Source organism: Narcine bancroftii, chromosome 7, assembly GCF_036971445.1.
Source record: "Narcine bancroftii isolate sNarBan1 chromosome 7, sNarBan1.hap1, whole genome shotgun sequence".
Classification (NCBI taxonomy): Eukaryota; Metazoa; Chordata; class Chondrichthyes; order Torpediniformes; family Narcinidae; genus Narcine; species Narcine bancroftii.
Genome location: NC_091475.1, coordinates 72,052,477 through 72,079,546, shown reverse-complemented (window position 1 = coordinate 72,079,546; position 27,070 = coordinate 72,052,477). Strand labels below are relative to the sequence as shown.

The 27,070-nt window shown below is 43.3% G+C and overlaps 1 long non-coding RNA gene across 3 annotated transcripts in view; it reads right to left on the bottom strand.

The window, feature by feature from the left end:
* The window catches only part of LOC138739875 (uncharacterized), an 86,668-nt gene that overhangs the window by 23,970 nt on the left and 35,628 nt on the right, over positions 1 to 27,070 (bottom strand). Inside the window, exon 3 of one of the 3 annotated variants that reach the window (XR_011342510.1) lies at positions 16,773 to 17,393. The exons of the other annotated variants lie outside the window; for them this stretch is intronic. This is a non-coding gene — a long non-coding RNA (uncharacterized lncRNA). Of the gene's footprint in view, positions 1 to 16,772; positions 17,394 to 27,070 lie in introns of those variants that run through there. 3 annotated transcript variants of the gene reach the window in all.

The following is a 27,070-nucleotide window of genomic DNA, read 5'->3' as shown; positions in this document are numbered from 1 at the left end:
AGGGACATGTGGTTTTGCAGCAGAGAGAGTAAAATGGGCTTTTTCTCACAGAGAAAGAGAGAGAGATCACTTCTGCAGTTTTACAGTCAGCAGCAGCATCTGGGACTGGAACAGGACAAGCTGGCAAACTTGTGGAAAAGCCCATTTGTAAGATGGGTTGTGAGTGCTTAGTTCAGCCTGGTCAAACCCCTTGTGGTTCATGCAAGAGGAGAGGACTGGCTGTCTAATGTTTCACTTGAAATAAGAGAAACAAAAAGGAACTCTGAGGTGACCTGAAAGAAAGAAGTTATTATCTGTAAAACACTGAAGGGGCAAGTTTCTTTGGCAAGACATTGATGTGGCTGATTAAAAGGGATCAGGTTGTGTCCAGAAACAACAAATCTCTCTCTAAAAACTGACAAGAACCTTCCTGAGCGGTAACCATTTACCTTTCAAGCACCAAAGCCCGGTGAACTTCATCAATGTTACATTTTTTGCACAGTATAAGAATTGCCTGTAACCAGTGAACTTGGAGGAATGAGAAGTGAGATTGGACTATGAATCAAAGAACTTTTCTGAACTTACACACACATTACATACACGTGCACTTAGAATTAGAAGGGGGTTAAGTTAGATTAGTTAATAGTAATAAATTAAAGTTTGATCCTTTTTGTGTTTAAAGATAATTAAAAGTAACCTTTGTTTAAATAGCCATTGTCTTGGTGAATATCTATTGTAGCAGGGTTTTGGGGTCCTCTGGGCTTGTTAATGTATAGTTAGTTATTCACGAACATATGAGGAAAGTAAACCTTATCTCCTTATTACCATCGACTCTGTTTAGGTTTTTTTATAGCAAGTATCTCATTTAGTACCATCTACTGAAAAATAGAAAATATTAAGCCAAAATAAAGCCAAGCAAATAATAAAATCAAAGCATTCTAAAATAAAAGCATTAATTTAATTAATGTCAGTATTCCAGTACACAGACTGAATTAAATGCAGCCCATATTCCAATAAAGAGCTTGTAGGGAGACAGTAAAACAGAAATAATCTTTGAATATCTGCAATGGTAATCAGAGTTGTGCAACACATTGATGAATGGAACAGCAAATAAAATGAATGAATAAAATTGTTTGGTTTAGAAGCTGCATTGTACATCGCATGTTTTACATGCAATGCATATTTTGAGGTGAAAGATCACTTATTGGCTGCTATTACATCATTTTGGGCACCAGACTCAAATTGCATCATATTCTTGCGTGTGACACACTCAGGAATGGAAGACACTGGATCCACTATAGTGACATGGGACAGTGGGTTTGATGTTTAATCATACATGTATATACAGTTCAGAAAATACATGGACTTCAAAGGTAAATTCAATAGAAGATAAAGACCTGTTTGGAAACCAGTTGAAGGATTTGTTCCTTTTTGAAGTCCTTTTATAATCTGCAGCATGGAAGGTGACTATCCAATCACCAGTGTTGGGCCGGATGTCACAAGGCTGCTTCTTCTGATGTGAGAAATGTGTAAGAAGGGAATCCCACTTGATCCTAACCCCCAGTGCCTCTCTCCTGCAGCATAATGGCTTATGAGGCATGCTGCCCTCTGAAATCCACCATTTTATCTTTTCCAATGCAGAAAGACATTTGGTTCATCTGGTCTATGCTGACTCCCGGTCATGCAATCCAATTGGTCTCATTTCTCTCTCCTTATTTCACTGAGACCCTACAAAATATTCTTTCAAGGGTCATGATCTGAAACGCTAACTATCCGTTTCTCTTCACAGATGCCGCATGACCTATTGTGTCTTTCCAGCTCCTCTTCATTTCCTCAAGATTTTACCTGTGCCTCTCCAATGGCCTTTTGATGTTTGTTGTCACTTCTGATACTCCAGGGCAATATACAACAAACAAGAATGACTGAATGATGTGGGACTAAACCGGAGACATCAGTGGGTACCCAAACTGTCAGAGAAAAGAGTGTGCAAACACCAAGCAGGCAGAACCCAAGGGCCAGAATGAGCCTGGGCCCCTGAAGCTGCAAGACAGCAAGACTAACTGCTGCACCACTCTACCTCTCAGAGCAAAATCTGCTTGATCAGCCATCCTGTACTCGAAACGTGGATTTCGATTGAAAACCGCTGCCTTAAGAACTCCCTCCTCAGCATGTGGTCATGTTTTTAAAGTCTGTAGTTCTTGTGCAATCTTGAGAAAAATATCTGTTGAAGGCCCAGTATTCATGATTCTCTTTGTGCATCATGTGTCCAAGGCAATTTCACCTGACATTATATCCTACACAGCAAACAAAATATTTATTTAAAATTATTTCTTTACTATATTTGTGATTATCATGTGCTGAGTCTTATGTGTGTAAGCGGGCAAACCGTGGTACAGAGAGACACTAGTTGGTCCTGTTGTACAGTGTATGTGCTTTCAGATGATAATAATGAACTTCTTATTCAATGCAGCATATGTCACTGTTTTGAGTCTCCCCAGAAACTTTTTCAAATGTTGAGAGCCCACATGATAGCTCTCAGGCATGTGAGCTGATGTTATAGAAACACAAAGATTGCAGATGCCGGAACCTGGTGCAAACAGCGAGCTGCTGCAGGAACTCAACGGGTCACCCAACATTTTGGATCAGGACTGTTTTTCGAGTTTACGTGACCCGTTGAGTTCCTCCAGCAACTCATTTCACTTTGCTGTCCTGACTTTATTTCTACCATACAAAACAAATGGAGTGAAAGAGTCCTCAGCTCACTCACAACACACTGCCAATATCCACTAATGTTACAGCAATCTCGCTTTTGTCACTCACTTCACATTCACATCGACTTGCCTGCAAGATAGAGGCACTTGGCAAACTGCAACAACTTGCACTTTCAATGCATCTGTATACTTTACTGATGTATTTAACAATACATAGGATGGCACGGTTAGCATATTACAGTGCCAGCAACACGGGCTCAAATCTGGTGTTGTCTTTAAGTAGTCTGTCCGTTCTCCCCGTGGCTTGTGTGGGTTTTCCTTTAGGAGCTCTGCTTTCCTCCTGCCCTCCAAAAAAAATGTACAAGGTTGTAGGTGAATTGGGCAGCATGGTTTCAATGGGGGGAATCAACTTAGACCATGTTGTAAATATTTTTTTAAATTTAGATTTAAAACCCCTTATTTGTTTATTCAGTTTACAATAGCTGTTTAACCTACCAACTTTGGCATGTGAGAGGAAACACATACAGTCATAGGAAGAACATGTAAACTTCACACAGACAACACTGGAGGTCAAGATTAACCACAGTGTTCGAACTGTGATCAACCAGCACTATTAATACTGATCATACTAATGCAAACATTCATCCCAAGTTGACTCCTCCAGTACATTGAATCACAGTGAGCTCTGGGAATGAACCAGTGGTATGATGACTGATTACAGGAGTGATCTTGCCACCCAGCAGTGGCAGCACATCAACTTGGCCCATTGTCCCGTAGCAAGCTGCAGTGCAAAGTTAATGAGATCTAGCTAATGGAATGACTGTGCTCAGAAATTGGAGATTAAAATATCAGAATGGTTTCAGGGTGGTTGCCAGTGTCAGCTTGACTCAGTTGGCAGCCCCCTCAGACTTGAGTCACAAAGTAATGGGTTTAAGTCGTGCTCCAAAGTCTAAACAAAATAAAAAATCTCAGCTGAAGTTCCAGAACAATAGTGAAACTCCATTGCACTGGAAGAGGCGCCATCTCCCAGTTGGATATCAGAGTTCCCATGATATTACTTTGAAAAGGAACGGGCATTATCCATAATGTCCTTTACAAAATGTATTCCCAACGATCATCACTAACATAGATTTGTTTGCCTTTTGTCATATTAACTATTATCAAGATGCTTTTTTTTGCAGGAGATAGATGTGCACACTTTTCTCTGGTGATTGTACAACAGTACTTACTTGCCTGTGATACCTCAAAAGTGCCTTGAAAGGCATTATGTTGATGTAAATGGAAGTCTGTGGCGGCATGCCACCAGACAGATGAACCGCCAGGGGTTTCCTCTTCTTTTCAGCACCGGGCTCAGAAGCCCACGATGGGGGACCACGTGGTGCCCGAGTGACGTCAGCGCCCCCCAGCACGGTTCTCAGCCAGGTCCAGGCTGGGAGTATAAGTCCAGTCCGGCAGCCAGTAATAAACCAGTTTTTCTGCTCACTGAGCTCAACCCGTCTGGTTGTCTGTTCTTTCAATAGCAGTGTAGCTGCCGCTACAATTGGTGACCCCGACTAGTTCAAACATCTTTGAACCCAACATGAGTGAACCTGGGATCAGTGCTATAGCCGTCAAACTGCCTGACTTCTGGATTTAGGAGCCAGAGACCTAATTCGGCCATACAGAGGCTCAGTTTCACCTCCGCCAGATTTCGTCCAACATGACCAAATTCTAACATGTGGTCACCACTCTGGACCAGGCCACTGCCAAACGTGTGCTGCTCCTCGTTCAGCACCCGCCTGCCGAAGACAAATACAGGACCATCAAGCGATCCAGGCGTCAGCGTGCCACTCGGATGCTGCACTATGACACCTTGGGGGACAGGTCTCCGGTGGAGCTGATGAACGAGATGCTTGCGCTCATGGGTGATCACATAACTGCCCACTCTTTCAGCGAATTTTCCTCGACCATCTGCCCTATGACATCCTGCCGTTACGGGCCCAAGAGAGCATTACCGATCTGAGGAAGGTTGCTCAGAAGTGCTATGGCTCGAACGATTTCCAGAGGGCTTGGCGATCCAGCAGGTCCATGCCAAGCCTGCTCCTAGCACTGTGGTGGAACACCCGGCCCCTGCAGGGCATTCACTCCGTGCCTCTGCTTCTACCATCAGTGCTGGGGAGCCAAGGCTCAGAAGTATCGTCAGCCCTGCTTGTTCCAGGGAAACTGTTAATCGATGCGACGGCTGGCCAAGGACAGAGCCTCCTCTACCTGCGGGACTCAGTCAGCAGCCGGCACTTCCTCGTCAACACTGGGGCCCAATTCAGCATCATCCCAGCCACGGCCATCGAGTCCAGGAACTGACTTCGAGGACCTCCCCTCCGTGCGGCCAACGAAAGAGAAATCTGGACGTATGGGAACAAGACAGTCCATTTCTAGATCGGCCGGCGAAAGTTCTTGTGAGGGTCCACCGTCTCGTCCCTTCCAACCGCCATCCTGGGTGCCATCTTCTTCCTTCCTCCTGGTGGACATTCGAGGTAGGTGCCTGGTAGACACCCAGACTTTCCAGGCCATTTGCCTCGATGCCTCCTGCACAGAGCAGCCGCAGATAGCCACGATCAGCAGGCCCAGAGATGAGTTCCAGCAAACCCTGGACTAGTTTCTGGCCCTCCTCAGGCCACAGTTCTCCGCTGCCTCACCGCACCATGGGGTGTTCCACCACATCCCCGCCCACAGTCCACCAGTTCATGCCAAAGCACGCCGGCTCCCGCCTGACAAGCTCCAGGTGGCGAAGGAAGAGTTTTCACATCTTCTGGAGCTGGGGATCATTCGGCGCTCCGACAGCTCGTGGGCCTCGCCGCTCCAACTGGTCCAGAAAGCCTCCGGTGGCTGGTGCCCCTGCAGAGACTATCAACAACTCAATGAGGTGACAGTTCTTGACCATTACCCCATCCCTCACATCCAGGACTTTACGGCCAACCTGCATGGTGCGAGGGTTTTCTCCAAGGTTGACCTGGTGCGCGGGTATCACCAAGTCCCGGTGCACCCTGAGGATATGCCCAAGACGGCCATTATCACCCGCTTCGGCTTGTTCAAATTCTTCAGGCTAAAGAACTCTGCTCAGACCTTCCAGCGCCTCATGGACTCAGTGGGCAGGGACCTGGATTTTGTCTTCATTTACTTAGACAACATTCTCGATGCCAGCAGGGATCGGGCGCAAAACAAGGCCCACCTATGCGCCGACTTCAGCCTCACCATCAACCCAGCCAAGTGCCAGTTTGGGAAAGAGTCCATGCAGTTCTTTGGCCAAACCATCACAGCCAAAGGAGCCACACCCGCCACTATGAAGCTCGCCGCTATCAAGGAGTTCCCACGCCCGGACAACCTCAAGGGGCTGCAGGTTCGCAGGTATGGTCAACTTCTATAACCGATTCATCCCAGGTGCCACGCGCATCATGCAGCCGTTATTCGCCCTCATCACAGCCAAGCACAAAACGCTCACCTGGACCCCAGAGGCCTGCAATGCATTCAAGGCCACCAAGGGTGCCCTCGCGAAGGCTACCATGCTCGCCCACCTGCACACCAACCTGCATATGGCGCTCTCCATCGATGCCTCTGCCACAGCTGTCTGCGTCGTCCTGGAGCAGCAGGTGAATGGACAATGGAAGCCGCTGGCATTCTTCAGCCGGCTTCTCCGCCCACCAGAGCGCAAGTATAGCACCTTCAACCGTGAGTTACTGGGCATGTACCTGGCGGTGTGGCATTTCCACTATTTCTTGGAGAGGAGGACTTTTTCCATCTTCACTGACCATAAACCCCTCAGTCAGGCACTCGCAATGGCAAAGGATCCCTGGTCGGCCCGCCAGCAGCGTCACCTCTCCTTCGTGTCGGAGTTTACCACCGATATTCAGCACAAGGCGGGGAAGGACAACATGGTCACCGTTGCACTCTCATGACCGGCCATCTGCATGCTGACACCCAGCCTTGACTTCGACAAGCTTGCCTGGGACCAGAAGTCCGATGAGGAGATGCGAGCCTTCAGGACTACCATCACAGGCCTGCGGTTCTGAGACCTCCCAACTCCTAGCGGCAAAGGCACCATCCTGTGTGATGTCTCTATGGGTACCCCGCAGCCAGTGATTCCCAGCAGTGGTGCAGGCAAGTCTTCCATCACATCTACGACCTTTCACACCCATCCATCAGGTCCATGGTGGCAAAGTGGTTCGTCTGGCATGGGCTGTGGAAGCAGATCGTAGGCTGGGCCAGAACATGCACCCATTTCCAGATGTCCAAGGTGCACAAGCACACCAGGGCGCCAGTGCAAGAGTTCGAGCACGTCCAGGAATGGTTCAGCCACATTTATGTGGACATAGTTGGGCCCTTACCAGTTTCCTGTGGCAACCATTACCTGTTCACGGAGGTAGACCGCACCACTCGTTGGCCCGAGGCGATCCCGATGCCAGATGCCTCCATGGACTCCTGCTCCTAAGCACTGTTGCATGGTTGGATCGCCCAGTTCGGCATTCTGAATCACCTCACCAGTGATCGGGGTGCCCAGTTCACCTCTGCGCTCTGGGCACAGCTCACCAACAGGTTGGGGAGAGAGCTACACCACACCACGGCCTATCACCCACAGGTCAATGGGCTTGTCGAGCGTCTGCACCGGCACCTTAAGTTGGCACTTATGGCCTGACTCACCAGTCCTGACTGGGTGGATGAACTGCCTTGGGTGCTCCTGGGTATCTGCTCCACGCCCAAGCAGGATCTGCAGGCGTCATCAGCTGAGCTGGGACTGCCTGGTGAATTCATCAATGCGCCTCACAACCCCCAGAGGTCGCTGCACGAGCTACTTCCCCACCTCTGATCCCACTTGGACTCCTTCACACCCCCACCACTGCCCAGACATGACACACGGCCATCTTACATCCCCAGCGAGCTGCACTCTGCAGAGTATGTTTTTATTCGCGGGGCCCACCCACGGCACCTCTGCAGAGACCTTATGAGGGGCCATACAGGGTTGTCCAGCGTTCAGGGTCTATGTTCACGCTGGACATCGGCAACAGGTGGGAGCTGTTTACTGTGGACAGGCTGAAGCCAGCTCACCTCGACACCACCAAACCAGTGATTGTGGCCCAGCCCAAGAAGTGAGGCTGCCCAGCTAAAAAGGACATTGGTGCCGGTTCTGGGTGGGGCTGTGTGGTGGCATGTCACTAGGCAGGCGAAGCAGCCCCAATTGTAATCCACGCGGCGGGGCAGCTGGCCAAAATGGTGCCATCGGGGGTTTCCCCTTCTTCTCAGCACGGGGCTCAGAAGCCCGCTCTGGGGGACCACATGATGCCCGAGTGACGTTGGCGCCCCTAGCACGGTTCTCAGCCAGGTCCGGGCTAGAAGTATAAGTCCAGCCTGGCAGCCAGCAAAAATACAGTTTTTCTGCTCACTGTGCTCAACCCATCTGGTTGTGTGTTCTTTCAGTAGCAGTGTAGCTGCCGCTACAAGTCCATCTTTCTTTTTGCCACAAGGTCAGGAGTTTGTTCATTCTATACTATCTGCTAGGATCTTCCGCAAAGATACAAGCCATATGGCCCCCATCAAGACATGCCAGCATTTATGTTGCTCTCAACCCACACCCCATACTCCCCATCATGTATTTCCCTATATTCCTTTCTTGTGATTTCCTATTGGATCTTGAGATGACTCGCTTGCAGTACTTGCCTCTAATTCGATGCTTTCCCACAAGTATCCTCTCTGCATCTGCATCCTCCATAATTCTGGAGACCTTTACCAGAGCCCCCCCCCCCCCATAACATTATTTACCCCAAGAGACAAAGTATCAACCCTGTAATTTTGAATTTGAGCCCCTTTGCAAGTAGATCCAAATGGCTAGAATGTTACTTTCTCAACAATTACACTTCAATGAAAATGTCAGAATGAACAAGAAAGCTCTTCTCCTGGACAGCCCTTCAGAGAAACACCTTCTGGTAGAGCAGACTCTTCATGGACTAATGATGGCTGTGAAGTCCCTTCAGACTCCAGACAGAATGCTGTGTGATGCAATGAGTGGGTGGATACATTGGGATAACCTTCTGTTTATCACATGAGGCATCTGTGTGCTTCCAATGGATAGAATCAAGGCTCTCGATGCCGTCCAAAAAGACTCATTTTCATTTTAAATGATCCTAAGCCAGGAGTTGGTGGCAATTTTATTCTTTTTACAAGGAAACTTTGACAACCTCAGTGAATCTTTGTCAGCTTCCAACTCTTGCCACAAAAAAAAGGCCTGAACAGAACATCTGCTTTGGATGCTTCTCGATGAGCATGAATCAAAATCAGGATTTATCGTCAGGAACAAGTCATGAAATTCATTGTTTTGTGGCCACATCACAGTGCAAACATTCATATAAACCATCTTACAAAATAAAATAGTGCATGAAATGTCAAAGTAAGACATTGATTATTAAGAATCTGATGGCAGTGGGGAAGAAGCCGTCCTTGTGCCACTGAGTGCTTGTCTTTGGGCTCCTGTACCTTTTTCCTGATGGTAGCAGAGTGAAGCCATTAACAATGGCGTGAAGCAAGGCTGTGTTCTCGCACCAACCCTCTTTTCAATCTTCTTCAGCATGATGCTGAACCAAGCCATGAAAGACCCCAACAATGAAGACGCTGTTTACATCCGGTACCGCACGGATGGCAGTCTCTTCAATCTGAGGCGCCTGCAAGCTCACACCAAGACACAAGAGAAACTTGTCCGTGAACTACTCTTTGCAGATGATGCCGCTTTAGTTGCCCATTCAGAGCCAGCTCTTCAGCGCTTGACGTCCTGCTTTGCGGAAACTGCCAAAATGTTTGGCCTGGAAGTCAGCCTGAAGAAAACTGAGGTCCTCCATCAGCCAGCTCCCCACCATGACTACCAGCCCCCCCACATCTCCATCGGGCACACAAAACTCAAAACGGTCAACCAGTTTACCTATCTCGGCTGCACCATTTCATCAGATGCAAGGATCGACAATGAGATAGACAACAGACTCGCTAAGGCAAATAGCGCCTTTGGAAGACTACACAAAAGAGTCTGGAAAAACAACCAACTGAAAAACCTCACAAAGATAAGCGTATACAGAGCCGTTGTCATACCCACACTCCTGTTCGGCTCCGAATCATGGGTCCTCTACCGGCACCACCTACGGCTCCTAGAACGCTTCCACCAGCGTTGTCTCCGCTCCATCCTCAACATCCATTGGAGCGCTCACACCCCTAACGTCGAGGTACTCGAGATGGCAGAGGTCGACAGCATCGAGTCCACGCTGCTGAAGATCCAGCTGCGCTGGATGGGTCACGTCTCCAGAATGGAGGACCATCGCCTTCCCAAGATCGTATTATATGGCGAGCTCTCCACTGGCCACCGTGACAGAGGTGCACCAAAGAAAAGGTACAAGGACTGCCTAAAGAAATCTCTTGGTGCCTGCCACATTGACCACCGCCAGTGGGCTGATAACGCCTCAAACCGTGCATCTTGGCGCCTCACAGTTTGGCGGGCAGCAGCCTCCTTTGAAGAAGACCGCAGAGCCCACCTCACTGACAAAAGGCAAAGGAGGAAAAACCCAACACCCAACCCCAACCAACCAATTTTCCCTTGCAACCGCTGCAATCGTGTCTGCCTGTCCCGCATCGGACTGGTCAGCCACAAACGAGCCTGCAGCTGACGTGGACTTTTTTTACCCCCTCCATAAATCTTCGTCCGCGAAGCCAAGCCAAAGAAGCAGAGTGAAGAGGGTATGGCCTGGGTGATGGAGGTCCTTGAGGATAGAGAATGCTTTCTTAAGACAGCGCCTCTTGTAGATTACCTCAATAGAGTGAGGTTTGGTTCCCATGATGTTGCAGGCCCAGTTAACAATCCTCTGAAGCTTTTTTCTTGTCCTGAGCATTGGCACCTCCATACCAGACAGTGATGCAACCAGACCAAATACTCTCCACGGTCCACCTGTAGGAGTTTGCAAGAGTCTTCAGTGACATACCGAATCTCCTCAAACACCTTACAAAGTTTAGCCACTGGCGTGTCTTCTTCATGATTGCATCAACATGGAGGCTCCAGGTCAGATCCTCAAGATTTGTAAACATGACCTGCTAATTGGAGCCAGTTGAGTATAAGCAAAGCCATGATGCTGGGGATCCTGGCCTGGCTGAGGACATTGCCAATGGATGGAAGGGTTTTGAGAAGATGATGTAGTGATATGTATATATGTATATACTGCTGCTGCTCTGTACATAAGTGCCTGCCCCCCCCCACTAATGACTTGACCCCCTGTAACCCCTCCCCTGTGACCAGGTCATAAAGGTCAACCTCTCTACCCCCTTCCATTCCCTCGAGCACATGGAGTTGGGCCAGCTGAAATCTAATGTGCCTTTGGAGTCATTGATAGTGTGCATCAGACATCAGACATCATTAATAGTTCATGTCTCAGAAGGCAGATACAAGGCAAGGGACGATCACTGCTTGATAGACCACAGATTAGAGGGCCTTGATCTTCAAGCACACTTTTCTTCAAACTACCAAAGCCTCTACTTGTGCATTGAGGGGAAATGCGAACCTCATCATCAATGTCTGCCTTTATTGAGTTGTGGCACCCAAGACATGGAAAGCATTTCATCACTGACATATCCACCAACCAATGTACAACACCAACACAGTGTAAAGGTATTGATAAATCCCGCACCCATGGATCATCCCATTGTTCCTATTTGAGTTGGACATACAAAGTAGAAAGAAAACCTCATATAAATGTCATCTTGCATTTATATGTCACCGTTGGTATGGAAAAGCATCACAGGGTATTTTTAAACAACCCTTGGTCCAAAAGATGTCTATAGCAGGTGAGAAAATGGCTGGTCCGTCATTTTAAAGAGAGAGAAGGAGGCAGAGAAATTTCAGATAACAATTCCAAAAATTTTGATCTTGGAAACTGATGGTGTTACAACCAGTGGAGGAGCAAGAGTGATCAGGATGACCAAATGAGTGGAGCACAGATCACTCAGAAACTTGTGAGGATTGAAGAGATTGCAGAGTTCAGGAGGCGCAAAGTTATCCATGGATTTGTAAACCGAGGTGGGAATTTTAAAAGCAAGGTATGATTTTACCTGCAACCCAAGAGCTGGGGTGAAAGTTCAAAAGATTTGGTCTGACGTAAGAAATCCACAGTAGTTTTGGTTGCAATTTATTATTTTTTTAAATGTAATTAAACTGCGGTAAGAATGAGACTTTTGAAAAAGAAAACAATTCAGGTATTTCAAACATTTTGATAAAAGAGAGACCAGATATTTCCATTTCATCAGCTGCTCACCCATCCTATCACCTGCCAGTGCAAATGGGCCCTGCAATACCGGCTGGTGTTGGAACAGGAAATATAGCTATTGTTAAGTTTATGGTCATCTGATTGTACCAGCACAGTGGTTCTCAACCTTTTTCTTTCTATTCACATACCACCTTAAGTATTCCCTCTGCCATTGATGCTCTGTGATTAGAAAGGGATTGGTTCAGGTGGTTTGTGGGTGGAAAGAAAAAGGTTGAAAACCACTGTTTTAATTATATTGACTCATTACATGCACAGTTTCATAACTCCAAAGGAAATGGGCCAGTGACAGTTTTTCTCAAACAAAGTATTTCAGTAACAATTGGGTCTAGAGCAGTGATTTGAAACCTTCCCTTCCCACTCACATCCCATCTTAAGCATTCCCTTATTAATCACAGAGCACCAATGGCAGGATTATGCGAATGGGAAGAAAAAGTTTGAAAACCACTGTACCAGCGCAACCAGATGAAACAGTGTTCTCCGGTTCTTGGTGCAAAGCATACAGAGAAATGTCCAGACAAAACACACATGAAGGACAAGAACTTTACCTCTTAAAAATAAATAAATAAATGTTTGGTTTCTACAAATGAGTCTCGGATGGTTAGTGTGAGTAGTTCCTTTGGCCGTTCACCATTCTCACATTCCCACATTGTGGACTTCATCCAGAAGTGTCTATTTATGAAAGGAAGAAAATGTGGGTATGGTTCTTTAGATAAACATAGTATGGAAATTCAGAACGAAATTCAGTCGTTCAAACACCGAGTCCACCCCACCATTTCATCATGGCCTATTTACCATCCTTTTTAACCCCATTCTCTTACCTTCTCTCCATAACTCTTCATCCTTTTCCTAACCAAGAACTTATCTACCTCTCTCTGAAATATACCCAATGACTCATCTCAAATCACCATGAAGTCAAAGGAGAAGGGATTGTAGCCTGGACTCACTGAAGCCAATTGAATCCGATTCCCAAAGGTGTGTGCAGCATTCAGTGGTGGCTTCCGTTCGTTGGACAAAGCTGCTCATGGAAGAAAGGGAATGCTGGTTGCCCGTCCATTTGCAAACCCAACACCCTTTAATTCAATAAGCATGAAGTTCATGGCAAATACGAATGTCAGTGAGGAAAAGAATGGCTTTGTGGACCAAACACCATTTCACGAGGTTAACAAGTCAATATTCACAGATTCCTGACTCCTGAAGTGTTTGTCATCAATATTCTAATGACAGCTTTATTCTGAGATTTTACCTCTTGTCCTCTCAACCTTTCAATCCATGTCATTTTCATTTAATTATACGTTCTCTCGTTACTCTGTTCACAGTCTGACCAATTATGTCTTTGTACCCACCTAGAGTGTTTTTAAAACCAAATATTTTGCTTGGATTTAGTTACAAACTTATTTCCTTTCAATTAGACCATTTTTCTCCAGGCTATTTTATTGTTCCTGCTGGAGATTTGCCCAATTGACAGACAAACAGATATTCTTCCATATGAATTGAAAATACTATAGATGCTTATTTGGTCAACCAATATTAATGCTTGCCTTCCTGTTTATGTTTCAGTTTTCATAGATGCAGAAATACAGCATGATTTCAAAGTAAAAAAATGTGGGAGATTGGGGAAATAAACCAAAGTGTTCTTAAAAAGATGGACAGAATCTTGTTGGGTGATGCTAGCAGCGTAACAGAGAGCTCCCATCATCGAGCCATGAAGACCAGGGTAAATTCAGGATTTTGAAACATCTGTATCAGAACACAGAAGTCCCAGACTTGCTGAAAGATTCCAGCCGTCAGATCTTGACAGAAGATTCCCCAAGGAGGCCAATGACAGGAGCATGAACTTTCTGAGATTTCCCATCACTTAGGCTGGAGAACTGCGCGTGCACACACACACACACACACACACACACACACACACACACACACACACACACACACACACACACACACACGCACACATATATATATATATATACACACACCTACCCAAACACACAGACCCACACACATACATGCACCCACACGCACAAACACACCCACATACACTCACACACACAAACATCTACCCACCCATACACACATCCACACAAACCAACCCACCCATACAACCACACACACACATGCACACACACCAACCCACCCATACAACCACACACCCACACACACATACATACACAGACACCTACACACCCAAACACACACGCACGCAAACACACACACACACCCATACGCAAAGACACCCACTCACCCACCGACACATACACACACACTCACACACACACACCCACATACACTCCCATACATACACACACACCTACATTCACCCACCCACCCACACACACACACCCACATCCACCCACCCACCCACACACACACACCCACATCCACCCACCCACCCACACACACACCCACATCCACCCACCCACACATTCACCCATCCACCCACACACACACACCCACATATCCATGCACACATGCACGCACACACAGACAAACGCACACACACACACCCACACCCACATACTCACACACTCACCCATACAAACACCAACACATCCACACACCCACACACACCCACCCACACAACCACACATACACACCCATACACACACACACACCCACATACATATGCATACACACACATACACACACACCCACACCCACACACACATGCACTCACACACACACACATCCATACACACACACCCACACTCACATACATACTCACACGCTCACGCATACAAACACCAACACATCCACCCACCCACACACACAACCACACCCACACACCCACACACAAACACCCACATTCACCCATCCACATACACATACACCCATATACACACACACGCACACACACCCACATACATACACACCCTCATCCACCCTCACGCAAATCCATATACCCATGGACACGTACTGACACTCGCACGCACCCACATCCATGCACCCACAAACACACACCCATACACACACAGCCATACAAACACAAAACCACACACATTTGTGCACACACACACACATGCACACTCTTTCTTTCTTCTTTGACTTGGCTTCACGGACGAAGATTTATGGAGGGGTATGTCCACGTCTGCTGTAGGCTCGTTGGTGACTGACAAGTCCGATGCGGGACAGGCAGGCACAGTTGCAGCGGTTGCAAGGGAAAATTGGTTGATTGGGGTTGGGTGTTGGGTTTTTCCTCCTTTGTCTTGTCAGTGAGGTGGGCTCTGCGGTCTTCTTCAAAGGAGGTTGCTTCCCGCCGAACTGTGAGGCACCAAAATGCATGGTTGGAGGTGATATCAGCCCACTGGCGGTGGTCAATGTGGCAGGTACCAAAAGATTTCTTTAAGCAGTCCTTGTACCTCTTCTTTGGTGCACCTCTGTCTCGGTGGCCAGTGGAGAGCTCGCCATAGAACACGATCTTGGGAAGGCGATGGTCCTCCATTCTGGAGATGTGACCCACCCAGCGCAGTTGGGTCTTAAGCAGCATGGATTCGATGCTTGTGGACTCTGCTAGCTTGAATACTTCGATGTTGGTGATAAAGTCATTCCAATGAATGTTGAGGATGGAGCAGAGACAGCGCTGATGGAAGCGTTCTAGGACCCGTAGGTTTGGAGCCGAACAGGAGCGTGGGTATGACAACGGCTCTGTACATGCTGATCTTTGTGTGTTTCTTCAGGTGGTTGTTTTTCCAGACTCTTTTGTTTAGTCTTCCAAAGGCGCTATTTGCCTTGGCGAGTCTGTTGTCTATCTCGTTGTCGATCCTTGCATCAGATGAAATGGTGCAGCCGAGGGAGGTAAACTGGTTGACCATTTTGAGTTGTGCGTGCTCGATGGAGATGTGGGGGGGCTGGTAGTCATACATACACACACCCACACACACAGTCACATACATACACATACCCACACATACAGTCACATATATACACATACCCACACACACAGTCACATAGATACACACACCCACACACACAGTCACCCACACCCAAACCAAGCACAGTATTGGAAACCAACTTGTTTCAATTATGATTTTACAATTAACAGGAAGAAAAGGGAAAAATAAGATAAGTACTTTATATATATTGAGTAATTTTAATATTTAATGATTTTTAACAAAGTTAATTTTTTTAATATACATTTTATTTATAGATTTAGAACCACACAACTAAAGTACGTAATGAAAAATAATTTGATTCTTTTTAACAGCAGTAATAACTCTTGATCTTTGCTCCGTTCTCAATTGCCAAGCCCAAATCTTATGTGCCCATTCCCCCAACTCATAATATTTCTGTTTAGTTCTATCAATCAATCTCTCTATTCTATAAATCTAAATTGAATTATAATGCATTTTCTTATTTTCCAATTCTAACCTTTTTTTCCCCTGAAGGTTATTTTTTGTAATTTTTTTTTCCAAAATCATAATCTCTTTCTCTAATTTATCTACTTCCTTTAGATGATTTTTCTTAACCTTAATTGAAAAACTTATTAGCTGACCTCTCAAATAAGTCTCAATGGTTCCATATAAAAAATGTATTAACAACTGAATTACAATTTATATCTAAATATATCTGTATTTGGTTTCATGTAAAGTCACAAAATTCTACATTTCTTAACAATGAAGAATTAAACCTTCATCTTTTTTTTTACTTTATTTGTTCAAAATACAGATAGTAAATTACATATACAACAATGAACCATAAACATGAATGTTATATTTTATATATATATAAAAAGAAAAGAAAGAAGAAAAAAAAGAACCCACCCCCCTTCAGCCAACTCTCCTAAGTAGAGCCATAAAGAAAAGAAAAAAAATTAAGAAAAAATTAAGCATACATATTAAGATCTAATCAATGTAAATCAAAATGTAAATATTCTGAATATAACAACCACTTATTAATAAAGAAACTATAGTTATCACATGAAACATATGTAATTTTTTCCATTATTAAACAATATTTCATCTCATTATGCCATCTATTAATATCAATCATATTCGTATCTTTCCACATACTAGCAATACATTTTTTCGCTACAGATAAAGCTAAATATACAAAAGCAAGTTGAAATTTATCTAATCCCAAACCATTCAGGGGTTGCAAACTACCCAATAAAAATACTATTGGATCTAAAGGTATTTTAATCTTATACAGGTATTCTAGAAACAATAGAAATTTCTTACAAAAAGATTGTATATATATATACATGACCAAACCACATGGAAAAAAGTTCCAACAGAGTTACCACATCTAAAACACAAATCTGATTCATGATTTCAATATCGTTTTTTTGAGAATGATCGTGAAGCAATGATTTTTGCTGATTCATTGCCAGATGCAAGAGGACAAAGATGTAGTCCACCATTGTCTCCTCAAGAAAAATCTGGTTGTTCTGGAAATGGAAGAAATGGCAGAAATGGGAGAAACCTTCATCTATAAATTGTTTCAATTCTATCCAAATTTAGACATGACATCACCAACGGGAAATGATCTGATACAATTCCAGGTTTATATTGTACATACTCAACTCTTCCTTGTAGATGAGCCAAAATTAAGAAATAAAATCAATTCTAGAATAGGAATTAAACAGATAAGAATAAAATGAATAGTTCTTCTCTTTAGGATTCATTTTGCTCCAAATATCTACCAAATTTAATTCTTCCATCAATATAAATAACTTTTTACCCATCTTTGTCTTAACCAAAGATTTTGTAGATCTATCTAAAATTGGATCCAAACAACAGTTAGAATCTCCACAAATTATTACATTTCCATCTATTTGTGCCAAATTAAGAAAAACATCTGAAATAAATTTTTCATCATCCACATTAGGAGCAGAAATATTCACAAAAACCTCAAGATATAAATGATTCTTTTAGAGTGTATTATACTATGTTGTATTCATCTCAATCATTGAATAATGAAGAACAGAGTGATGATTTTTTTTTGTATAAGCTTGGAAAAATTTAAATTCCCAGTTTACATTGAAAGAAGTTATTAAAGCTTTGAATTCCATGCAAAATGGGAAATCTCCTGGAGAGGATGGATTTACGTCTAAATTTTACAAAATATTTAAGGATTTATTGATGCCTCTATTAATGGAAGTATTAAAACAAGCTACTGTAACTTTCTCTTTACCTGAATCCTTTTTGAATGCTGTAATAACAGTGATATCTAAGAAAGATAAAGACTTATTGAAGCCAGAATCTTATAGGCCTATATCATTAATAAATGTTGATTATAAAATTGTGGGTAAAATTTTGGCAAATAGAGTAAATGAATATTTACCTGAGTTAGTTCATTTTGATCAGTCTAAATTTATTAAGAATGGATATTATCCTGATTATATAGCAAAATTAATTAGTTCATTGTCCTCAAAGACAATTGGATCCACCATTGGTTTTGTCGTTAGATGCAGAAAAGGCTTTTGATAGATTAGAATGGAATTATTTATTTAAAGTTTTACAAAAATTTCAACTTGGGTCAAAATTTATTAATTGTGTTGGAGCTTTATGTAGAAATCCTATGGCTAAAGTAGTTACCAGTGGACAACTTTCTTTATCATTCCCATTGGCATGCTCAGCTAGGCAAGGCTGTTCTTTATCTCCTGCATTGTTTGTCTTGGCAATTGAACCATTGGCACAATTAATAAGACAAGATGTTGATTTCAAGGGAATTAAAGTGAATAAAGAGGAATATAAATTTAGTCTTTTTGTGGATGATGTATTAATTTATATAATGGATCCAGAGAATTAATTAGCTTCCTTATATAAAAACAAATTACAAGATTATGGAGCAATATTGGGTTATAAAATTAATTGGGAGAAAAATGAAGTTAAGCCATTAGTAGAAGGAAACTATGACCATTGTAAGGATGTAGCTCAATTTAGATGCATAAATCATCCAATTAATATTTAAGTATTTGAACTGAAAAAAAAATTAAAATTTATATAGGTTAAATTATGTTCCATTATTTAATAAAATTAAGGAGGATTTAAATAGATGGAATGATTTACTCATTACTTTAATTGGGAGAGTGAATTGTATTAAAATGAATATCTTTCCAAGGGTTGAATATTTTTTTCAATCTATCCCTTTTTTAGTGCCTCAATTTTTATAAAAATCTTAATTTAGTTATAAGAAATTTTTATGGAAAGGGAAAATGAATAGAGTGTCTTTGGAGAAATTAACTTGGAGATTTGAACAGGCTGGTTTACAACATCCTCATTTTCAGAGTTATTATAAAGCTGCACAATTGAAATTTATTAATGCAATGTTTGATATGAGTAAATTTCTATTTGGGCTAAAATTGAGTTGGATAAAATTGATGAGATGTTTATGGCTGAATTTATTTATAAATGGAATTCAAAATTGTTAATTGATTTAGACCCACCATTTTGGAAGCATCTTATTGAAATATGATAAAACTGATTGTCAGATAGGTGGGAAAGGGAAGATTTCAATGAAAATGCCTTTATATCAGAATAAACTTTTTTGTCTTTTATTGTAGATAACCCATTTTTGAAAATATGGAGCCAATTTGGGATTTTTTATATTTTAATCGAATGAAAGAGAAGTTTCAAATTCTTCTGAATATTTTTTGTTGTTGTTAGCAGGTTAAAAAAAATTGTTGGAGATATTTGGTCATAGTTTAAAATTACCTCGGCAATTTCCTTTTGAATTATTACTTACTAAGGAAGGTTCAAGTAAATTTATTTCTGAGATGCATAAGTTATACAAAATAAAATGCTTAAACTGGATGTTCATAAATTGAGAGTGAAACAGGAATTGGATTAAATAGAAAGATAGATGAAAGTGTTTGGAGAAATTTATGTAAAGACAGTATAACTAAGTTTCTAAATGTACGATATAGGTTGGTACAGTATAATATTTTACAGCCAGTCCGATATAAAACCTACGACCCAAGGACCTCGCTGCCACGTCCCAGCTTGCTTGGCCACGGCACACGAACCATGGGTGTAAAGGGTGGGGCCAGTACTGCACGCACTGCACTCCACCTAAAAGCTCCTTTGAGCAGGCCCGAGGACAGGTCCACATACTCCCCCTCCACGTCCTCCCCATCCACGTCCTCCCCCTCCACGTCCTCCCCCTCCACGTCCTCCCCCTCCACGTCCTCACCCTCAAAAGATGCTCACAAACTGAAGCTAGCATGCTGGAACATCAGAACCATGCAAGACAAGGCTGACAGCCACCGACCTGAATGTTGGTCTGCCCTCATTGCACATGAACTCTTCAGACTTGACATCGACATAGCCGCTCTCAGTGAAGTCCGCCTTGCATATGTATGCAGCCTCCAAGAACGTGGCGCGGGCTACACACTCTACTGGTCTGGCAAGCCTATGGATGAACGACACCTATCTGGTGTAGGCTTCATGGTCAAGAACTCCATTGCCTCCAAACTCGAAAACCTCCCGACAGGCCACTCGGACCGGATCATGTCCATGCGACTCCCCCTTCAAAACAAGCATCGCATCACCCTCATCAGTGTCTATGCTCCAACCCTCCAGGCGGAACCAGCAGAAAAGGACAAGTTCTACACTGACCTGCGCAACCTCATTCAACGCACCCTTCAGCCGACAAGGTTGTCATCCTTGGCGACTTCAACGCTCGCGTCGGCAAAGACTCAGAAACCTGGCCAGGAATCCTGGGCAAGCATGGTGTCGGCAAGTGCTCCTGTTGGAGCTCTGCGTAGAACAGCGGCTTGCCATTACAAACACCCTTTTTCAGCAGAGGGACAGCCTGAAGACTATCTGGATGCATCCCCGATCCAAACACTGGCACCTCCTGGACTACGTCCTGGTGCGAGAAAGAGACAAACGAGATGTGCTCCACACCAGGGTCATGCTCAGCGCGGAATGCCACACTGACCACCGGCTGGTTCGCTGCAAGCTCAACCTTCACTTCAAGCCAAAGCCCAGGAACAGTAAAGCCCCCAGAAAGAGGTTCAATGTTGGAAACCTGCAGTCAGACAAAGTGAGAGGAATCTTCCAGGCAAACCTCAAAGCAAAGCTCGAGGATGCAATCTGCCTCACGGACTCGTACCCTGAAACCCTCTGGGATCAGCTGAAGACTACCATACTGCAATCCACTGAAGAGGTACTGGGCTTCTCCTCCAGGAAAAACAAGGACTGGTTCGATGAAAACAGCCAGGAAATCCAGGAGCTGCTGGCAAAGAAGCGAGCTGCCCACCAGGCTCACCTTACAAAGCCGTCCTGGCCAGAGAAGAAACAAGCCTTCCTTCGCGCATGCAGCCATCTTCAGCGCAAACTCCGGGAGATCCAAAATGAGTGGTGGACTAGCCTCGCCAAGCGAACCCAGCTCAGCGTGGACATTGGCGACTTCAGGGGTTTTTACGAGGCTCTAAAGGCTGTGTTCGGCCCCTCACCCCAAGTCCAAAGCCCGCTGCGCAGCGCAGATGGCAAAGTTATCCTCAGCGACAAGATCTCCATCCTCAACCAATGGTCAGAACACTTCCAATCTCTTTTCAGTGCCAACCACTCAGTTCAAGATTCCGCCCTGCTCCAGCTGCCTCAACAGCCCCTAAGGCTAGAGCTGGATGAGGTCCTCACCCGGGATGAGACATATAAGGCAATTGAACAACTGAAAAGTGGCAAAGCAGCAGGTATGGATGGAATCCCCCCAGAGGTCTGGAAGGCTGGCGGCAAAACTCTGCATGTCAAACTGCATGAGTTTTTCAAGCTTTGTTGGGACCAAGGAAAACTGCCTCAGACCTTCGTGATGCCATCATCATCACCCTGTACAAAAACAAATGCGAGAAATCAGACTGCTCAAACTACAGGGGAATCACGCTGCTCTCCATTGCAGGCAAAATCTTCGCTAGGATTCTCCTAAATAGAATAATACGTAGTGTCGCCGAAAATGTTCTCCCAGAATCACAGTGCGGCTTTCGCGCAAACAGAGGAACTACTGACATGGTCTTTGCCCTCAGACAGCTCCAAGAAAAGTGCAGAGAACAAAACAAAGGACTCTACATCACCTTTGTTGACCTCACCAAAGCCTTCGACACTGTGAGCAGGAAAGGGCTTTGGCAAATACTAGAGCGCATCGGATGCCCCCCAAAGTTCCTCAACATGGTTACCCAACTGCACGAAAACCAACAAGGTCGGGTCAGACACAGCAATTAGCTCTCTGAACCCTTCTCCGTTAACAATGGCGTGAAGCAAGGCTGTGTTCTCACACCAACCCTCTTTTCAATCTTCTGCAGCATGATGCAGAACCAAGCCATGAAAGACCTCAACAATGAAGATGCTGTCTACATCCGGTACCGCACGGATGGCAGTCTCTTCAATCTGAGGCGCCTGCAAGCTCACACCAAGACACAAGAGCAACTTGTCCGTGAACTACTCTTTGCAGATGATGCCGCTTTAGTTGCCCATTCAGAGCCAGCTCTTCAGCGCTTGACGTCCTGTTTTGTGGAAACTTCCAAAATGTTTGGCCTGGAAGTCAGCCTGAAGAAAACTGAGGTCCTCCATCAGCCAGCTCCCCACCATGACTACCAGCCCCACCCACATCTCCATCGGGCACACAAAACTCAAAACGGTCAACCAGTTTACCTATCTCGGCTGCACCATTTCATCAGATGCAAGGATCGCCAACGAGATAAACAACAGACTCGCCAAGGCTAATAGCGCCATTGGAAGACTACACAAAAGAGTCTGGAAAAACAACCAACTGAAAAACCTCACAAAGATAAGCATATACAGAGCCGTTGTCATACCCACACTCCTGTTCGGCTCCGAATCATAGGTCCTCTACCGGCATCACCAACGGCTCCTAGAACGCTTCCACCAGCATTGTCTCCGCTCCATCCTCAACATTCATTGGAGCGACTTCTTCCCTAATATCGAAGTACTCGAGATGGCAGAGGCCGACAGCATCGAATCCACGCTGCTGAAGATCCAACTGCGCTGGGTAGGTCACGTCTCCAGAATGGAGGACCATCGCCTTCCCAAGATCGTGTTATATGGCGAGCTCTCCACTGGCCACCGTGACAGAGGTGCACCAAAGAAGAGGTACAAGGACTGCCTAAAGAAATCTCTTGGTGCCTGCCTCATTGACCACCGCCAGTGTGCTGATATCGCCTCAAACCGTGCATCTTGGAACCTCACAGTTCGGCGGGCAGCAACCTCCTTTGAAGAAGACCACAGAGCCCACCTCACTGACAAAAGACAAAGGAGGAAAAACCCAACACCCAACCCCAACCAACTAATTTTCCCATGCAACCGCTGCAACCGTGTCTGCCTGTCCTGCATCGGACTTGTCAGCCACAAACGAGCCTGCAGCTGATGTGGACATTTACCCCCTCCATAAATCTTCATCCGCGAAGCCAAGCCAAAGAAAGAAGAAGATGATTTATGTCCTCAGAAGATTTTAAAAAATTGAACTTAGTTCTTCAGATTTGTGTTTAAGGTGTGGTCAGGAAATAGTTACCTAAGTCACATGATACCAGCCCTCTCCAGAAAGGTTAAAAAAAAGTTTAAAAAAAAAGCATAGCTACAAACACAGAAACCATAACAAATTAAAAATAAAAATGTGGAGAAAATGGCAGAAAAGAAGAAAAATCAAAATCAACGAGAAGAAAAGAAGAAGGAAAGATGTTGGAAGAGAAAGATGAAGGCCTTACCTATACGAGGAGGCTCGCCATGGAGAGAGAATCCCGTTCCCTGAGGTCAGTGGAAACCCCGAACTCAAGACTACAAAGATGACTCACGGAGCCAAAACAAAGTGCGAATCCTCGCGCATGCTCGATGCACAAGACAAAAACAACACCGAAGGGAGGGGGGACCAGCTGAGGAGTAAATCTCCACAGCTTTAACAGACAAGTATAACACGACAGCAAGACTCCCAGCAGGAAAACATAGAAAATAACGGGAACAAGAAGGAAGAGAATTAAAAAAGGATATCAGAGAAACAACAGATGACCAACCCAGAGGAAGAAGACCAACACCAAGACACTTTTAATAAAAATAATAAAAACAAAAATACCCAACAAAATAAAATAAACAACCCAACAAGAAAATCAGAAGAGACAGAGGTAAAAGACACAGATCCTGGAGTGGAGACAGAAGAGGAGGAGGAAGAACACAGAGAAATGGAAGATGAAGGGAAGGGACAGTACCTGGATAAAAAATTATTTAAAGAATATATGGAAACATTAAAAGAATGGCTGATACAAGAATTCAGTAAAATAAAAAGAAGAATAAAATGTACAGAAGAAAAAGTGAATAGATTAGAGATGATCATGACAGAAATAGGAAAAAGAGTAGACAAGGTGGAAGAACGAGAAACAGCCATAGAAATGGAGGTAGACGACTTAAAAAAGAAATTAGAAGAATCTGATAAAAAAGTTAAAGAAACACAAGAGCTGTTAGCTCAGAAGATAGATATAATGGAAAACTATAATAGAAGAAACAATATAAAGTTAGTGGGCCTTAAGGAAGATGAAGAAGGCAAAAATATGAAAGAATTTATAAAAGAATGGATCACCAGAGTCCTAGGAATGCCAGAATTACAGGAAGGAATGGAAATAGAAAGGGCACACAGAAGATTAGCCCCTAAACCACAACCACAACAAAACCAAGATCCATTCTAGTAAAATTCCTAAGTTATACGACAAGAGAAAATATATTGGAGAAAGCAATGAAAAAAAATAAGAGAAGACAAAAAGCCACTGGAATACAAGGGTCAAAAAAAATTTTCTATCCAGATATAAGTTTTGAACTCCTGAAGAAGAGGAAGGAGATTAATGCAGCAAAAACGACCCTATGGAAAAAAGGTTATAAATTTATGTTAAAATATCCAGCGGTGCTTAAAATAGTTATCCCGGGGCAGCAAAGCAAACTGTTCTCGGATCCGGAAAAAGCACGAAAATTTGCAGAACACCTACAAAACAGACAGAGAGATGAAGAGATATAACAAGAACAAAAATGACAACAAACTATATATGAAGAAGAAGAATGAAGTATAAGTAAGAACTAAGAAGAGAAAGAAAGGGAAGAAAGGAAGTAAGAAGGGAATTAAGAGATTGAGCTTCGTTATATATGAAGATTAAAATCTTTTCTGGGGGAGCTGGGTGGGGAAGAATAACAGTCACTGCAAAATCAGTTGACGCTTGCGAGCGGGTTCGCAAATCCAAATGAAAAGGGGAGATGTGATTGCCCGACAAGGGACAAAGGGCAACTCAGAGAGGGGTGGGACTATTGGGGTTAAAGGAATTTTAGATATGGGAATAATGGAAATATTTTATGTTTTAGAAATGTTGTCTTACAATGTGTTCAAAAAAAGAAAACAGAAATGGATAAGAAGGGAAGGTGGTGATGAGGAAAAGGAAAGGAAATATAAACAAAGTATGAAATGGCTATGTGGAACTATATGACTTTAAATATTAATGGAATACATAACCAAATCAAAAGGAAAAGCTGTTAAATTTACTGAAGAAAGAAAAAATTGATATAGCATTCATGCAAGAAACACATTTAACTGAAGTGGAACACAAGAAATTAAAGAGAGATTGGATAGGACATGTAACAGCAGCATCATATAATTCAAAAGCCAGAGGAGTAGCTATATTAATCAATAAAAATGTACCAATCAAAATAGAAGTGGGAATAATAGATCCAGCAGGGAGGTATGTAATGATAAAATGTCAAATATATTCAGAATTTTGGAATTTACTCAATGTATACGCACCTAATGAAGAAGATCAAAAATTTATGCAAGATATCTTTTTGAAGATTGCAGATACAGAAGGGAATATACTAATAGGAGGGGATTTTAACCTTAATTTGGACTCAAACATGGATAAAACTGGAAAAAAGACTAACAGAAAGAACAAAGTAATCAAATTTATAATTAAATCAATGCAGGAAATACAACTTTTGGATATATGGAGGAAACAACACCCAAAGGAAAAGGAATGTTCATATTATTCGAGTAGACATAAAACATACTCAAGGATAGACCTATTCCTGTTATCAGCCCACATTCAAGGAAGAGTTAAGAAAACGGAATATAAAGCTAGATTGTTATCAGATCACTCACCCCTTTTATTGGCAATAGAGCTAGAGGACATCCCACCAAGAATGTATAGATGGAGATTAAACTCCATGCTACTTAAAAGACAGGATTTTAGAGAATTCATTGAGCGACAAATTAAAATGTACTTTGAAATAAATACGGAATCAGTGAAAAATAAATTTATACTATGGGATGCAATGAAAGCATTCATCAGAGGACAGATAATAAGTTATGTAACTAAGATGAAGAAGGACTACAATCGAGAAATAGAATAGTTGGAAAGGGAAATAACAAATACAGAAAAAGAATTAGCAATAAAGGAAGATACAACTAAAAGAAGAGAACTGACAGACAAGAAAATAAAATATGAAACACTACAAACATATAAGGTGGAGAAGAACATAATGAAGACAAAACAGAAATATTATGAGCTAGGAGAAAAAACGCACAAAATGACAGCTTAAGACAGAACAAACTAAAAGAACGGTATTGGCATCAAGGAAAAAGGACAAACAAATTACATATAACCCAATGGAGATCAACGAAAACTTCAGGGAATTCTATGAACAATTATATCAAACTGAAAATGAAGGGAAAGAAGACAAAATAGATGAATTTCTAACTAAAATTGAACTACCGAAATTACAAACAGAGGAGCAAAATAAATTAATAAAACCATTTGAAATAGAAGAAATACAGGAGATATTTAAAAAAAACTACTGAACAATAAAACACTGGGAGAGGATGGACTCCCAATAGAATTGTATAAAACATTCAAAGACTTATTAATTCCTCCTCTCCTGGAAATAATCAACCAGATTGAAAAAACACAAAACATACCAGATTCATGCAAAACAGCAATAATTACAGTAATACCAAAGATGGGGAAAGATGCACTAACACCAGCATCGTATAGACCAATATCTCTACTTAACACAGATTATAAGATAATAGCTAAACTATTAGCAAACAGATTGGCCAACTGTGTACCAAAAATAGTAAAACTAGACC